The sequence below is a fragment of the Denticeps clupeoides genome, chromosome 18 (assembly GCF_900700375.1).
Source record: "Denticeps clupeoides chromosome 18, fDenClu1.1, whole genome shotgun sequence".
Classification (NCBI taxonomy): domain Eukaryota; kingdom Metazoa; phylum Chordata; class Actinopteri; order Clupeiformes; family Denticipitidae; genus Denticeps; species Denticeps clupeoides.
Window position 1 is genome coordinate 2,023,115 of NC_041724.1, and position 13,833 is coordinate 2,036,947.

Sequence of the window (13,833 nt, forward strand, 5' to 3'; positions counted from 1 at the left end):
AGTGTCTCCAGGGGGACTGTCCCTGTAAATACGCTCTGGTTAAGGACGTCTGGCAAATGGCATAAACATAGGCGTAAATGTAAGTTACACGAGGAGGTGTTGCTGTCAAGAGATTTATGTAGAAACTCGAGAAAATCAATGTGCCTACTTGAGTTCCCATTAGAACCCACAGCACACAGACTCTTTTTCTTTCATGTGACACAGGCAGTGAGCTGAAACAGGAACCCGCAGTCTCATGTTTGACTTCTGGGGCCGAATTCGCATGTGACCCAAATCCCATTATTCACCTTCCCAGGCCCGACGTACCACAATGCAAGATGTACTCCACCGCTGAACGGCAGCCAAACGGCATTCATTTCTCCGCCAGCCCAATGGCTTCTTTTGAATCAATAATGCAGCAGCAGCGGCCGTCCCTGGTCACTGATGCCACCTGAGGTCTGTCATAATCGCTGTAGGGATTTGGCCATTTTTTTTTTTGGCCTCCATCTCGTAATTCACTTCCACTCTGGTCAGATTAGAGCAGATTTCCTGTGCCGCCGCACTGTCGCTGACACAGTTACTGAGAGGAGGAGGGCAACCCGGAACAGCCTCCTAACTGCAGCAGAGATCCAGCTCGGAACCGTTACGATGCAGATGTAACCAGAAAAAAGAAAAGACAGGGAAACCATGTTCCTGGAGCCCTCAGAGCGTCAAGGTATTGAATGACCAGTCCAGGATGAGATGTAAATAATACAACTCTGTTTGTGCCCTCTCCCCCGCCGATACATTACGTGCACACTCCGCAACCGGATCCTCCCCAGATCGCTGGCCGTCATCCGACCGAATCGCTTCGTCTGCGGAGGTCCACTGCTGGCTGGAGCTGTGATTGCCATGTTTCACATTCACACGCCCTGTATTGATATATCTAGCCATTTATCATAGCCAAATTGTTCCTCTAAGTAACCTGTCATTTCTCATGAAGTAGGGACATTCTTCTCTTGCTTTTAATAACCCCTTTATTGGAAAAGGCGATGCTATGCTCACCAGAACGGTAAGAAGGTGCTCCTATATTACCTTGAACAAGATTCAGATGTCCTTTCGATAAACCTAAGCTCTTTTCATTACCCTTACTAGATCCCACTGACAGCTAATTTCACAGGAAGCTCGTATCTGATGTGAGTGGGCAAATACATGCGTGGTGAAGATCTCGCCTTCAATGCTCTCCCAGTCTCACGTGGGAGACAAAGGTTTTGGTGCATCTCCAAAAACGGCGAGGAATCAAGGACAAGCGGCGGAGCGCCAGGACAGAAGGTCGCCTGAGCAGAATGAGTGATTAGAGCAGGGCTTGCAGAGCTCGGGTGTTTCACCGTGACACTGATAAAACACCAGAAAACTCGGTTTCTCTGATAATTACTGACCTGAAAAGCCAGAGCCTTTAACAACACGTTGGACTAAAACAGTTAGTACGTGAACGATGAATCCACGCATTCATCCTAAATGACGAGGACGGTGAAGGACCAACGGGCCTGACGCTGTGGCTTTGGAAGATTCATCTGAGCCGATTCAGTGAGAGAATGAACAATTTGCAGAATGTGGGCCGAACGTGTAACTCTGCCCGATGCTCTCGTGTTCCCAGTGCACGTAACAGCGAAGGTGAGAATCTGTGTGTCCGGTTGACGGTAAATTATTTACGCTTTTGGCTTGATGTGACCCCACGGATTGTACCAATTAATCTTGGGGTGTTCGTGGTAGCTCCTCCCTCGCTATGTAATTGCCCTTCGTTTTATTCCTCTGCCGGAGATGCCAGGTGTGTGATGATGGGGGAAGACGATGAGATGCCAACGCGGACCTGACTTTTTGCTCTTGAGAAGAAAAAATAAAACGTTAACAGTAAAATGGCACCGATGAAGATATCTAAAGAAAAGTAAAATGAACTAAAACGCTAATGCAAAATTTCAAACAATTTCTTTGTAAAATAGTACAAGAAACCTGCAATAAATGAAATGATAAATGATAAAAGAAAAGGGCAAAAATATTAGAAACATAAGTGACATAAGATAAAACAATGGAGATAATGAAATGAGGTAATAAAATAAATTAAATATTATTTAAATTCTTATATGAAAAAAAAAAAAACATTGCCTTCTGTTCGTAGATGAACAACGAAATGTGTCCTCTGCATTTAACCATCACCCTTGGTGAGCAGTGGGCGGCCATGACAGGCGCCCGGGGAGCTTTGGTCAGTGGCACCTCAGTGGCACCACCACTGCACCACAACTTTTGGCTAGTACGGGGATCAAACGACCTTGGCATTGTTAGCGCCACACTCTAACCAACTGAGCTTATATTATTTATAGTAGTATAATTATGAAGTGTAATTTCTGAAGTATGAAATTCAAATCCAATTCACTTTTATTTATAGCGGGTTCAATCGGGTTAATTGTCGGGCCGCCTCACTCGGCGAGGGTCAGGCGCTGGTCTCCTTCAGCTGCCTGAAGGTGACGCCGGTGCTGGCTTTTAATGAGGCACTTTGTCAAGCTAAGGCACCGCTTCTGTCACCGGGAGGTGTTGAGGGGATCTGAAGGGTCATCAGGCGACTCTCAGAGAGGTGTGAGCTTCTAATACAGCTGCTGATGGCGATTGACTCACACACACACACACACACACACACACACACACACACACACACATTAAAGATCCAATCCCTCTGTTGACTTTCACAACTTCAGCAACATCACATGACGTTTTAATGAGGAACAGTGTCCCCTGGGTCACTGTCACACGCATGCATGTTTAGCAAATCAAGGCTTGTTTCTCATTAAATGGGAACGGTTACCTTGTAAAAATGGTTTAACACACACATACACACACACACACACACACACCACTGCTGAGGAAGACGCTCTAATGTCTGTTTTGAAGGTGCGTTCTTGAGCATCTGTCAGCCAGCATCAGGAGAGGTGACCGGCGTGTCCCCGCCCGTCCACTGCGGTCCCCAAAATAAAGAAAAAGGAAAGGAAGAAGCTCCTGGGCGACAGAACTTTTTTCTTTGCTCCTCGCTGCTGCCCTCCCTCTGCCTTCCATTTCCGCCGAGAAGGAATTTACTCCCTTCGCCAGGCGGCTGCCGATTCGCTCGCCAGCGCTGTGATTCGATCGATGAATATTTCAACAGTTTACGGGCGAGATGTCATCAGAATGTGGTGAATAAATCATCGTTTCAACTGAAGTGAAAACACTTCCAGCAAGTTGTCATCGGTGGAGATAAACGTCCCCTGCTGAATACCGTGATGTGCTGACTGATGGTGTTCTCAGGGTAAAGGGTTACAGGTCTAGATTTTCCAAGATGGCCGCAGGAGAGACCACAAGTTTGTACATTAGTAAAGCCATTTAACGAAGGCAGTGGCTTTGTTTGAACATGGGTCTACGCTCCAGTGAGAACAATGTTGGTGATGCTTCAGCTGGTCAGGTGAGGGTTCAGCAGCATCATGTGGAACCACCTGAATGTACGGAAGGAATCAGCGGATGACACGGGAAAATATTACATTTACAGCATTTGGATTATCCAGAGCGACTTACAATCAGTAGTTACAGGGACAGTCCCCCCCTGGAGCAATTTAGGGATAAGTGTCTTGCTCAGGGACGGTAGTAAGCGGGATTTGAATGGTAGTAAGCGGGATTTGAACCTGGGTCTTCTGGTTCATAGGTGGGTGTGCTACCCTCTAGGCTACTACCACCCAAATATCCTCAAGGTGATGACACAGAGTCCCAACTTTAACCCGACCAAGGATTCTGGGATGTGTTGGCGAAGCTTTCACGCAGTGTTTCCACTCTCCCATCCTCAGCAAAAAGTCTCAGGCCTGAACTGAGAGACATGCTGCGACGGTGGATATGTTTGATGAAAGCCTGATGTTTTTTTTTTATTTCTCACATCAGTGAAGTCATATACATTAAAAGCCAAAAGTTTGGACACCTTCTCATTCAATGTGTTTTCTTTATTTTCATGACCATTTACGTTGGTAGATTCTCACTGAAGGCATCAAAACTATGAATGAACACATGTGGAGTTATGTACTTAACAAAAAGTGGAGACCTGACCTCCACAGTCACCGGACCTGAACCCAGTCCAGATGGTTTGGGGTGAGCTGGACCAACAAGTGCTAAACACCTCTGGGAACTCCTTCAAGACTGTTGGAGAAGCATTTCAGGTGACGACCTCTTGAAGCTCATCGAGAGAATGCCAAGAGTGTGCAAAGCAGTAACCAGAGCAAAGAAACTAGAATATAAAACATGTTTTCACTTATTTCACCTTTTTTTGTTAAGTACAGAACTCCACATGTGTTCATTCATAGTTTTGATGCCTTCAGTGAGAATCTACCAACGTAAATGGTCATGTTGAATGAGAAGGTGTGTCCAGACGTTTGGCCTGTACTGTACATATATGATTAAATATAGTCAGACAAAAATATCATAGGGTTGACGAGAAATGCCAGGATATGACAGTGAAACCAAGTGAAACCAATATTGAGATCCTTCATAACATTCTAACCTCCAATTCCATGAATATTATAACAATAAGACCTGACATTCAATGACACATTTACCTCCAAAAAGTAAAGTAAAGTACAGCATTCAACCTTATTCAACACTTAAATACACATTTTAGCGTTCAGACTAGCACCTGAACCTGCTGCATTTAGAGTTCCATTTTATGTTAAAATGTATGTAGGGGTAGTTAAATAGGCGTAATAATGGAGATGCTCTAAGAACCAGATTTTCTGGGCGCGGAACCCACTGCTCCAGGAGCTCCTGCCAGAAAGTGTTTCTGCAGAATGACCTTAATTAGCTTCAGATGAAAGAGCCATTAATGCCGCAGCTTATCAGTTCAGTGGTCTTTAAAACTGTATCCTCGTCTCGCTACTCATCCCTAATCCTCTCCCTGTATGTTTTTTTTTTTCACCTAAATTTATCCTCAAATTACAGCTGAATGATAAAACTGTTTTATTCTACTGGTTCTGCCTCTGTGCTTTAATCTGAGTTCATGCCATCAAAAAAAAAAAAAAAAGCTGGGTCCCTTTAATGCCCGAAATTCACTCGTCTGAACTGAAATGCCATTGGGTCTCTTGAATGTAAAATAAATTCAGTGGGAAAGAAAATGAATCTCAATGTACCGCGCTCTTCTTCCAGAAGAGCTTGAGACAGATGATAGATGAGCTGACAGAGGGGAAAAGAAGGAATAATCAAGAATTCCAGAACTACCTGTGGTTGGATCTTGTGATGCTTCCTACTGCCATGGCTTATCATTTTAAAAGCATTGTAATGCTTAATATTTAGCCTATGCATCACATTGCATAACATTTTTAATTCCTGAAAGTGGATCTTAAAAAAAACTTTATTATTTTTTTTTTTGTCCAGAGCACTGCGCTTTTGGGACATTGTCAGATTCGACTTTGTCCCCCTTTCTCTGACCTCCACCCGTTCATCATTCCACCAGCGAGTTTTCCAGCGTGGTGCCCCCACCACGCTGCTCCACAGCAGGGTCGAGGCTCTCAGGATCCCCAAATTATCCGCTCCCCCGTGGTTGTACTGGAACTCCAGCCGAGATGTGAGGCACGTTCAACAAGGAGTAACTCCTACAGGCGGCCGGTTGTGGCATTAATGATGGACTTTTTCATTTTATTCTGCCTTTTATTCTCAGGTTTCCACGATCTAGCACGTCTACTTGCAGTTTCCTTTTTCATGGACCCCCAAGCTCAAAAATCCTGGCTGACTGAGCCCATTTGGTGGTTATTAGTGTGCAATAAAAAGACCAGAACGTCCTACGGACTCAATTCATAATTTCAGGAAGATGAAAGTGTCTTTCGAGAAGAACTTCTACTCCTCCTTCAGACCTCTCCTCTTCTTTCCAAATTCAAAGGACTGGTCCAGACGTATGAAATTCATCTCTCTTCCTTCATGTTCTCAGACTTAAACAGTGTAGGGCGCCCCTCTTTGATCTGTTATTGATATTTGTTATGCATTTTACATTTTGCGAAGGTGCATTGCTGCCATTCTTACATTTACATTTACAGCATTTATCAGACGCCCTTATCCAGAGCGACTTACAATCAGTAGTTACAGGGACAGTCCCCCCCTGGAGACACTCAGGGTTAAGTGTCTTGCTCAGGGACACGATGGTAGTAAGTGGGGTTTGAACCTGGGTCTTCTGGTTCACAGGCGAGTGTGTTACCCACTAGGCTGCTACCACCCTGATCATTCTTCAGGGCTGAAAAGACATTCGGAACCATGAAGGTCGTGTTGGCGTAGACATTTGCCCGTTTGGAAAGCCGGTCCACATGCGACTCGCCCTCAGGCAGCGCTCCGCAAGGCACGCCCAGTCCGGAGCCTGGGATCAGCACGAAAGAGCGGGATCAGCTTTTGTGCCTGACGATACCCCCGTAGCTGCCGGCCTGTCCTATTTACACCAGCTTTTCAAAGCTGAGGGCGCGTGGAAAATGAGCTCAATTAGGGACGCCATGGGAGGCGCAACTGTAGTCAACCTGTTTTAAACACCACGGCGGCACCGTATTTATAGCTGCTCTGGTTTTATCTACATGAAAGAAAAGCGAATGAATGACAACTTCAAAGTTCTCACAATGCAAATAAATAGACTTGAAATGTTTTTGGCATAAAGGGCATACAGCGTATTAATATTTCTTATTTTTGTACTCAAACAGCAAAGCAGAAGACCAAGGGAATCAATAAAGTCAATTAAGTCCGTTTGAAGGGAACAAGCGCCCAGGCCGCCACCGTGGAAATGCCTCCCCATTGGGTCATGCGCCATGATCAAAGTGGGAGTTTTAATTAGGAGCTCTCTTCCCCCGGTTCATGTTCAAACCTTAAACAACGGCAGCAGCGGCGGCCCGCGACAACGCTGGCTCTCTAGGTAGGACAACCAAACGCAGCCAATGCAGTGGTGGGGCAGTGGCGGCCTAGCGGTTAAGGAAGTGGCCCCGTAATCAGAAGGTTCCGATTCGCCAAGGTACCACTGAGGTGCCACTGAGCAAAGCCCTGTCCCCACACACTGCTCCCCGGGCGCCTGTCATGGCTGCCCCACTGCTCACTCAGGGTGATGCGTTAAATGCAGAGGACAAATTTCACTGTGTGCACCGTGTGCTGTGCTGCTATGTATCACAATGACAATCACTTCACTTTGTTTTCTTACACTTTATTTTTCTTATTTAACACTGTTGAATGGTCTATATCAGACCCATCTTCATTTGAACCCTAGAACCTAGAATATGATTCACCCACCATCATGAAAAAGACCCATAGTGGACAATTGCACAATTTAGGAGTATTTGCACGATGATACATTGTTTTTAATGTTGTGTCACTGACCCGTTAATAAATATATTGGAACATATTTGAAAATCTTTACATTTTCGCGAAAAGAGACAATCAAACCTTTTCTGTCCTCACTTATAAAAGAATTATAGTGGCTTTTTTCACCTCACACTTCCCCCTTCTCCTGCCCTCTCTCCCACGTCGAGTCAGAGCTGAGTCGGTGCTTCTGACAGATAGATCCCTGTTGACCAGAACGGAAAGATCAGAGCGCCGCCTCTAATTGATCTTTGTCGAGGGCACGACATAAGTCAGACTTTATTGCCTTGCACACGCACTTTAACTTTCAGATGTATTCATCGGCCGGCGTTCGCAGCCACTTTCATCCGCCTGAGGAAGAATTAAAGGATTGACAGTAAAGAAACAAAGGCTCCTGGCCTCCTGGCAAAGTGATGTAGAGCAGAAGATCCTCAAAAGCAACACATCATGCTGAGATCCAACAAAATTAAGGAACAAGTGAGAAAGAAAGTCACTGAGTCTGGAAAAGGGTATGAAGCCAATTCCAAAGCTTTGGAGCTCCACTATCCACTAATGGTAAAAACATGGAACGGTGGGGATCTTCCCAGGCTTCTTATTTGATGAGCTGAAACATTTAAAAGTGACTAACATGGAAAGAAGTAAGAAATCAGAGAGGGGCCAAATACCTTTTCACACCGTCTTACTTATACCCAACTTTTGAAGGTCCTACTTTTGAAGAACAGACTTCCAGTAGACCTCTGTGGTACCAGCTGCCCAGCCATCAGCTGCAGATCCTTTAGTAGAAATACAATAAGTTGGGAGGTGGTGCCTCCAGGGATCAGGCTTGCTTGTTCCTCAAAGCCTTCTTGAATCCTTCTTGTGCTGTGACAGGGCATTGGTATTCCATCAGGGAATGCCGTCTCCAGGAAGCGGCGAATTCGGTCAGGTTTGGGCCGGTGGAACGTGTCAACGCAACATGAATTACGGTCTGCAGCTATGTGGCCCCGTTCCCGACAGGGCTGTGTTCTGACTCCTCGCTATCATTTTCAGCTCCAGAAGCTCTTCTGCTGTCCCTGGCGACACATGCCAGCCTCCCCAGTGGGCTTCGGTGACACACGACACTGTCCCCAGCTCAATGGTTTCTCTCGCTTTTACCTCTTCATTTGGAAATCGCCCAAAATCTGCAGGTTTTGGAGTTGCTATGATCCAATTTAATGACTGAATTCTTCACACTCACCCCTTTTATATCAAAGTCAAAGACACAATGTTCACTTTGTTGCCCGATTTACGGTTATTCTCTTCCCCTGTCCTATAGGATGTTGGGTCTGCCCCTCTATTCCACTCTCACAGGCCATTAAAATAGCCAGGAGATGGGCGTCATGTAATTGTGTAATTAGGACACATTTCACTGTGTGCACCGTGTGCTGTGCTGCAGTGTCTCACAATCACTTCACTTTCATATTGACTTTCTTGTTTTGTAACTTGTGTTTGTCATTTTTTTTGTGGATAAGTAAAGATATTTCCATTTACTGAACCCATGTCTCTTGCTCTTTAAAGTAGAATGAATCTGTGGGTGAATGTCCCACGGTGGCGCAGTTGGACTCTATTCACCCCACCGGTGCCACACAGTTGGCCCCGCCCACCGGGCCCCTCAGCTGGGTCACCGGAACCCGTGCCCGTGGTGCACAGGTGTCCGGGCAACCGAGAAGCAAACAAATTCCCGCAAATATTCCAGGGATGCTCCTCCGAGTGTGGGATTGGCGGAAACCCAAAGCGACCGTGAACAGCCCCCGGGGCCACGAATAAGCAGCACCTTGGACAGACACCAGCAATTCTCGTTCGATTTCTATAGAATATCGAGTTTACAAACTAAGAGCCCTGATAAGGCTTAGACTTGTCAGTGAAGAGCATGCTCGGAGAGTGTTGGGTGCTAGACTAAGAAAAATGATAATGTATTTATACATTTTGTATTTGTTTGTCAGAAGGTTGCCGGTTCGAATCCCGATCTGCCAAGGTGCCACTGAGGTGCCACTGAGCAAAGCACCGTCCCCACACACTGCTCCCCGGGCGCCTGTCATGGCTGCCCACTGCTCACTCAGGGTGATGGGTTAAATACAGAGGACAAATTTCACTGTGTGCACCGTGTGCTGTGCTGCTGTGTATCACATGTGACAATCACTTCAGTTTGTGTGTGTGTCCCACTCTGGAGTGAGTTTTTACCCCTTCTGTTTGCTTCTCTCTGTAGAAGATAAGTGAGCTGCTGAGGGGAGGGCGAGCAGTTTGAGCGCAGCGGGGGATCGTTAGCGCCGCACCGAGCAAGCAAAGCTGCGAATGTTCACCGAGACGTTACAACGGCACCCCGCGAACAATCACACAGCGGGCGCGGGAGAGACGAACGCCGAGATGGGAATAAAACGAAAACCTGAAGCATCTTGCGGCACGCATTTCACTGTCCTCCCACTGTCAGGAGTCTCGCTTCTACATGCCCGACCCCGTTCCCCTGTCCAGCAGGGACTATCGGGTTCAACCGGCCCGATGCACCTGAGAGGCCTGATATGTGACCTCAGCGTCGTGTTCGTTCGGTTCGTGTCTGCACGTCGCTAGATATCCGTATGTTGGAGAGGAGGAATGTCCAGGAGACAAACCTTAATGACAGTTTTAAAAGGGGAAGAGCTGGCGTGCTTTAGTTTAGATGTTCTGAAGTGTATACGAGTCTGCAGGGCTCTACACTGACTTTTTGCACTGGTGCTTTTTTCTTTGGTGCACCACATTTTCAACTGCATCGCATTTTTACAGGTTTTTTTTTTTTTTTTTACTGCTGTCCATATAGGAGGCGCAAGCGCTCGACGTCTTTAATGTGACATCTTTTATTAACTGGAAAGAACAGAGGCACGATGGCCATGTCTTCTTTTGCAGTATATATTGTAGGCAACGTTAAACTTGGTTATCATCTCGGCCTGGTGATCTGGTTGCTGCTGCCTGTTGCTGGGACGGGGGAGACGGGACACTGGGTCAGTACATTTATGACTGTATGTAATGCGGTTTATAGATGCATTGTGCTTTTTTCCAGCAGTTAAGTTTTGTCAGTTTTAGTTGGGATTGAACAGTAAATCAGTTGCGATTAGAGTGAAAATGGTGATAATGTTTTAGTTGCACTGAAAAAAACTTGACATTAAAAATGACATTAAAATAAAAAAAAATAAAAAAAACCCGTAATGAGTGTGAAATTGATAATATGTGCGAAGTGCGAAGTCGGATAATGTGTAAATAGTATGTGACATTAGTATAGGCGCTAGCAGCCTAGTGGGTAACACACCGGAAGACCCACGTTCAAACCCCACTTACTACCATTGCGTCCCTGAGCAAGACACTTAACCCTGAGTGTCTCCAGGGGGGGGACTGTCCCTGTAACTACTGATTGTAAGTCGCTCTGGATAAGAGCATCTGATAAATCCCGTAAATGTAAATGTAAATGTAAATGTAAATGTAGTTCATTTGGACAAACCCCAATGTTACACAGGTTTTCTCATAACTTTTAGGGGAACATGAAAAGTGAAAAGCCAGTGATGTCCATGTTGGTCCGAGTCCCGGGCAACTCTTGCTCCTCATGCGGGTTCTTGGGTTCATATTAAGATGAGGCTGATATGGACCACCTGTCTGGTACCCGTGGACCATCCATATGGGCGGAGCCACTGTTAAACTGAAATAAATGATTATTTTGAACTTCTTATTCTGAAATCGCTGATCAGTTGGATAAAATACGTTATTTTCAACATGAGGTTTACAGTGAACAGTGTACAGTGTGCATATATTTGACATGGTTAACGGCATAAGGATGGTGTCATTGGAAATCAGAAAGGCCGGAGCGAATTCCTTTTTAACTCACATGCATTGCGTATTTGAGGAGCCGGACAAAGTGTGGAGACGGAAGAAAAACGCAGTTTTGAGAGCGAGCAAGATCCATTTTAATTAAGTGAAAATGAACCTTGGGACGGCTGAAGGGCCATTTGTTTCAACAAGCCCTGGGAAAGGCGAGGGTCGTGCTGTCGATTCCATTGATCACCGCCCATTCACGTTTAAAAAGGGATTTGTGCTGTGGCTCCTCCAGGCTTTAACTTCAGGCCTTGGTCTTCGCCTGTTCGTTACAAGGAGATTCTTTCTCGCCTCGAAAGTAGCCGTGGGAGCGATTCCATAAGTTGGGAACAGGAAGACTGATGATGGACTCATCAGTCTCCGGAGGGCGGGAGACAACCAATTATAACACTTTCAGCACCTTTATTGGTACTGGCATCGGGCATTGGTATCTCATCTCCGAACACTTTATTCAACTTATGAGAGTGTTAGGACTTACGTAATAAGAGTCGTTGGATCTGAATTAAAAGCCTTTATTATTCACACAAGGAGATAAGTCAGCATGATTGTATAGAATTGTCTGAGCCCAATAGTCCAACCACCATTTTATATAGACAATGCCGTTTTCACGTTTCTCACCCAAGAAGTACACTGCAGCGCAGCACACGGTGCACACAGTGAAATGTGTCCTCTGTATTTAACCGGGGAGCAGTGTGTGGGGACGGTGCTTTGCTCAGTGGCACCTTGGCGGCTCGGGAGTTAAACTGGCAACCTTCTGGAAGTCCTCTGTCGCTCCTCCTTGTCTTAGAATTAGGGGAGAGTTGTTTTTCCTGTGATATGTCTTGAGGTTATTCTGCAGTCAGCATAATAACTCCCTCCACTGCTGGACATCATTGTGGAATCATCAACTATGAAGGGGATGCTGGGTCGTGACGAGAAGTTCTACTGTTATGATCCGGGTTTAAAGATCCGGGTGGGATGTTGTATAAAACCTTTGCACAGAATGATCTGGTGAATTAATCTGTGTTAGAATTTTCACTATTCTACTCGTTTTGTTGCGTTTAACAATATTGCAAATCCAGTCCTTGCATCTACAAGACACTTTTTATTGAGTAGTTATCACAGACTTGATGGACCATAGAATGGACAGAGAAAGCGAGCACTAAAGCTGTCTAAAGTTCTGCGTGTTTTTTTTGTAACATACAAGGACAAGGGGGACAATGAGACCTGGCATGACAGGAGAAGTGTGCCTGGAGGCGACGAGAACATGCCAGGGATGTCAGAGAGACACGCGGCTTTCCTTGAATTCCAGTCAAGGCTGGAGAAGCACGTTTCCAATATAATGAACAATGCACTAGAACATTCTAGGGGCAGTGGTGGCCTAGCGGTTAAGGAAGCGGCCCCGTAATCAGAAGGTTGCTGGTTTGAATACCGATCCACCAAGGTGCCAATGAGGTGCCAGTGAGCAAAGCACCGTCCCCACACACTGCTCCCCGGGCGCCTGTCATGGCCGCCCACTGCTCACTCAGGGTGATGGGTTAAATGCAGAGGACAAATTGCACTGTGTGCTGTGCTGCTGTGTATCACGTGTGACAATCACTTCACTTTCACTTTCACTTCACTTCAACCAAGTTTCGAGTGTGTAAATGATGACACAGCAGTGTGTGGGGATGGGATCTTGAACCAGAATTTGTATCATGACAGATATGGGCTCTTCACTGGTCCTTTTTCTAATTTAACAAGAACGAAGCACAAGGGATTTGTGAGATACTCTGGATACAGAGTCGGGTTATTTGTCCACCACCAGGTTCTCCAGGTGCTGAGGCTTTTTTCTTTTTCCACAATGTATCACAATGCACAAGCCATATAGAAACCGCTGACCCTTGACCCTCCAATGATGCTTCTTTTCAGTTCCCATTAAAGCCCCAGGCACCTCGGGCTGTTGTATTCGTCGACACAGTCACGGCTCTATCTGTCTTCGTTCAGGAGAATGTTTCTATGGCGAGGGTCACAAGACGTCTGACGTTGGCGGGTGGTGTAATTTGTACCTTGTGTGTTTTAATGGTTTGGAGAGTGCTGTGTGTGTGTGTGTGTGTGTGTGTGTGTGTGTTTTTTTCTTTCGTACGAAGCATGCAGGGTGACTGAAGGTGCGTGTCCATTGGTCAGGAATATGGATGCCTGTGTGTGTGTCTGCACTGAATCACAAAGACTGAATCAGGGCTGCTTCACGTCCCTCGAGGGAAGGTATGGATCTCAATGACACAACGGGTGAATAAATAAATGCTCACACACACACACACACACACACACACACACACACACACACACACACACACACACACACACACACTCAGACACACATCCAGCGCCATGCCAAGGTGACACACAGCGGAATTAGCCTCATCGTAAACTGCTGGCTGGCACCTCCCGGGAGAACTGCCCAGGGTGGCACACGGCACCAGATCCCCCTCGTGATTTGACGAAGGTCCCCTTCCGTCAACTAGCTTCCGGTTCCGCAAACATCATACGTTTGGGACGTTACCCACGCCGAACCAGCGATAAGGGGCTAACAGACCCAAATTATTATACTTCAGCTCAGATCCATTCTAATTCTAAGATTAATCCATGTCCTTCTCCCATATTTGGTGAACCAGATCTCAAAAG